Here is a 4758-nt window from a genome sequence, read left to right on the forward strand (position 1 = left end):
GCTCTTCCGTCCATGGAATTTTCCAGGCGAGAAAACTAGAGTGTGTTGCCTTGCCTTCCTTCAGGGCATCTTCCCAACCCAGAGATTGAACCCAAGTCTCTTACATCTCCTGCATTACAAGTGGATTCTTTACCACTAGCTGGGAATTCTCTAGACATCTGAATATTTATTCTCTCTGTCTGTAAATGAAGCACTTTAACTTTTACAAATGTGTAATAAATAAGTAGTATTTAATGTCTATTTATTACATTTTGCAACTTTTCTAACAGGAGCATGGGGATTACCCAGGAACTTGTTAGAAATGCAGATTCTCAGGCTCTGTCCTGGACCCCCTGAATTGGAATCTGTGCTTTTAACAAGATCTGCAGGTATTTGCTTGACCTTAATGTAATTTCTGTCAATGTTAGGGAGAATTACTAAGATTCCATCTCCTTGTGGCAATGCAGGAGACCCAGGTTCAATCCCTGGGTCAGGAAGAGCCACTGGAGAAGGATGGTTACCCACTCCAGTATTCTTGTCTGGAGAATCCCATGGACTGAGGAGCCTGCCAGGCTGCAGTCCAGGGGGTTACAAAGAGTTAGACACAACTGAGCAGCTAACAACCCAACAACAACATCTCCTTTTAGAGCAGAATGAATGACTTTGGCAGTGGAGCTAAAGAGGTGGGCAGAGGCTGGACAGTTGAGGATTGATGGAAAGAACAAGACATGGCTTGGATTGGCCAAGAGGCTCTTTACTTTGTCCAGCAAGGGTCCTCTGGTCTAAGAAAATGTCCTCCATAATAGCAGTGAAACATATACATTACCATATGTAAAATAGATAACAAGTGCAAGTTTGATGTATGAAGCGGGGTACCCAAAGTCGGTGCTCTGTGACAACAAGGAGGTATAGGGTGGGGAGGGTGATAGGAGGATTCAGGATGGAGTGGGGCAGATGTGTATCTATGGCCCATTCATGCTGATGCATGGCAAAAAACTATCACAGAATTGTAAAGTAATTATCCTTTTAAAATAAATTAATTAAAGACAGCCTTCAGAATGGGAGAAAATAATAGCAAATGAAGCAACCGACAAACAACTAATTTCAAAAATATACAAGCAACTCCTACAGCTCAACTCCAGAAAAATAAACGACCCAATCAAAAAATGGGCCAAAGAACTAAATAGACATTTCTCCAAAAAAGACATACAGATGGCTAACAAACACATGAAAAGATGCTCAACATCACTCATTATCAGAGAAATGCAAATCAAAACCACTATGAGGTACCATTTCACACCAGTCAGAATGGCTGCGATCCAAAAGTCTACAAATAATAAATGCTGGAGAGGGTGTGGAGAAAAGGGAACCCTCTTACACTGTTGGTGGGAATGCAAACTAGTACAGCCACTATGGAGAACAGTGTGGAGATTCCTTAAAAACTGGAAATAGAACTGCCTTATGATCCAGCAACCCCACTGCTGGGCATACACACTGAGGAAACCAGAAGGGAAAGAGACACGTGTACCCCAATGTTCATCGCAGCACTGTTTATAATAGCCAAGACATGGAAGCAACCTAGATGTCCATCAGCAGATGAATGGATAAGAAAGCTGTGGTACATATACACAATGGAGTATTACTCAGCCATTAAAAAGAATACATTTGAATCAGTTCTAATGAGGTGGATGAAACTGGAGCCTATTATACAGAGTGAAGTAAGCCAGAAGGAAAAACATAAATACAGTATACTAGCGCATATATATGGAATTTAGAAAGATGGTAACAATAACCCGGTGTACGAGACAGCAAAAGAGACACTGATGTATAGAACAGTCTTATGGACTCTGTGGGAGAGGGAGAGGGTGGGAAGATTTGGGAGAATGGCAATGAAACATGTAAAATATCATGTAGGAAACGAGTTGCCAGTCCAGGTTCGATGCATGGTGCTGGATGCTTGGGGCTGGTGCACTGGGACGGCCCAGAGGGATGGTATGGGGAGGGAGGAGGGAGGAGGGTTCGGGATGGGGAACACATGTATACCTGTGGCGGATTCATTTTGATATTTGGCAAAAAACTAATACAATTATGTAAAGTTTAAAAATAAAATAAAATTAGAGAAAAAAAAAAAATAAATTAATTAATTAACAGTACATTTAAAATAAACAAATTAATTTTAAAAAGAGAGAATTTGGTGACCTAAATAGGAAGAAAATCCAAAAAGAGGGGATGGGGGAGGGTGGGTGCTGCTGCCGCCACGGAGCTGCTACTCAGCGCGTTTTGTATGAAGATGGCGGCTCCCACCGTCAGCAAGGCAGCCTAGCCCTGGGCTGTAACAACAAGCCTGCGTTCCCGGAGCTGGATTTCAGGTTGGGAGCTCGGGTGGAGAAATTGAACAAACTCACCCAAGAATTTACGAAGCACGACCAGCAGGAATATGACGACCCAGAGAGCACTGGAGATTCACACAGCTAAGGATTTCATCTTTTCCATGCCGGGAATGGTGCAAAAGCTGGACCCCAAACTGCCAGTGGCCAATGAGTACCTGCTGCTTTCTGGAGGAGTCCGAGAAGGCGTGGTAGACCTGTACTTAGATGAGCTTAATGTCTATGCCCAAGGGACCGCCTATGATATGGACTTCACTCTCCTGGTGCCAGCACTTAAGCTGCATGACCGTAATCAGCCTGTGACACTGGATATGCGCCACTCAGCCTTACGTCTTGGCTGAGCCTTCAGCTCTTCGACGAGGGGACGATCAGTAAATGGAAAGACCGCTGCACCATCGTAGATCACATCAACGGTTCCACCAACTACTTTTTCTCTCCAACCAAAGTGGCGGACTGGTTCTATGACTCCATCAGTATTGTCCTCTCAGAGATACAGAAGAAACCCCAGAGAGAGAAGCCAAAGGTGGAAAAAGTGGAAAAGAATGGGACCATCATCTCCATCATTCTGGTGTGGGGAGCAGTCACATGTTGTATGATATTGTTCTGGTGGTCTCCTTCAAAGGCTGGCCAGCAGTGGCCCAGATCTGGCTCATGGAGAACCACTTTTGGGATAGGAAGATCACTGAGGAAGAAGTCATCAGTAGTTTTACCTGGTACCAGCTTGCTCCTACAAGGGAAAGGACAATGAGTGGTGGCTGTCCTTTGCCAGGAGTGAGGTGCAGTTGAAGAAGTGTATCTCCAGCAGCCTCATGCAGGCGTCAGGCCTGCAAAGCCATCCTCATTAAACTCCTGTCCCGGCCCAAGGCTATCAGCCCCCTACCACCTGCTGAGCATGATGCTCTGGGCCTGCAACAGACTTCCCGCCAACTACTTGGCCCAAGAAGACTATGCAGCCCACTTTTGGCTGGGCCTCATCGATGACCTGCAACACTGTCTGGTCAACAAAATGTGTCCCAGTTACTTCATCCCTGAGTACAACATGCTGGAGCACCTGTCTGAGGAGACGGTCATGCTCCATGGGCGGAAGCTCCCCGTGGTCCGCTTAGACCCAGCAGAGCACTTGCGCACTGCCATCAAGCACATCAAGGCAAACAACCAGCTGACGCTGGAGCTCCAGAGGCAAGGGAGCACTACTAGCATCCCCTCACTGCAGTCCGATGGAGGGGACCTCAACCAGCCCGATGACCGTCTGGCCAAAAAACTGCAGCAGCTAGTGACTGAGAATCCGGGGAAGTCCATCTCTGTATTCATTAACCCTGATGATGTCACAAGGCCCCATTTCAGAATTGACGACAAATTTTTCTGAGCATTTTTGCTGCCTTTTTTTTTTTTGGCTCTGGTTCTAAAACTCTGGTAATGTAGTGTGGTTAGTGATGCTGTCTTTTGGTTTTTTGGTTTTTTTTTTTTTGCATATCCAGCCTGGATTAGATCTGTTAAGAACACATCTTAAGTTTCCTGGTTCTGCAGGATGGTGCACACTCTGAAACAGTATATTACTATTTCATATTCTGCCTCTGATTTTGCTGTTTACTTTTTGTAGTTATTATTTTGTTTTGGTGTTTTGGTTTTTTTTTTTTTAAGGAGAACTTGAGCCATAGATGAATCTCCCTTCTTTCTGTTTCATACTTGGTGCAAAATTGTTAATGGGAGTGGGGAATCTCTCTTCCTGGTACTTCAGGATTCTATGTTTTGTTTTGCTTTTCTTTGTCTTTATTTTTTTAATGAGTGTTCATCACTACAGATATTTGAAAATCATCTGAATCTGGAAACTACCTGGCGCATTAGCTGGATTTGTCAATACTTTTTTCGACCAGTGGCCAGGGTAATTTCTCCCTCTCTGCCAAACAATGTAGACTTTGAAAGTGATAATGCTACAAATTATGTTTGGAGCAACTTCACTGAATGTAATTGTCCTCAAATTGGAACTTTGGATGGTTTGGAAAATTGTCTTTGACAATTTTCCAAGTAGAATTAAGGTTTCCAAATGGTAGTTTTAGCGTGTGTAATTATTTGAAGCCTTATTTAAATCCTATTAATGAACATACCACTATAATTGTTATTTGCACTAATGAAAACAACAACAACAACAAAAACAAAAAGAGGGGAGAAAAGTGAAAGTGTTAGTTGCTCAGTTGTGTCCGACTCTTTGTGACTCTGTGGACAATAGCCCAACAGGATCTTCTGTCCATGGAGTTCTCCAAGCAAGAATACTGGAGTGGCTTGCCATTCCCTTCTCCAGGGGATCTTCCTGACCCAGGGATTAAACCCAGATCTCCTGCATTACAGGTGGATTCTTTACTACTGGCTACCAGGGAACCCAATAAGAATGGAT

General features: G+C 43.8%; 1 pseudogene; it reads left to right on the plus strand.

Moving 5' to 3' along the window:
• The first annotated feature begins 2263 nt into the window (after window positions 1-2263).
• LOC102265204 (nucleotidyltransferase MB21D2 pseudogene) lies at window positions 2264-3732 on the plus strand (annotated as a pseudogene).
• The last annotated feature ends 1026 nt before the right edge of the window (window positions 3733-4758 follow it).

This window comes from Bos mutus, chromosome 2 (assembly GCF_027580195.1).
Source record: "Bos mutus isolate GX-2022 chromosome 2, NWIPB_WYAK_1.1, whole genome shotgun sequence".
Taxonomy (NCBI): domain Eukaryota; kingdom Metazoa; phylum Chordata; class Mammalia; order Artiodactyla; family Bovidae; genus Bos; species Bos mutus.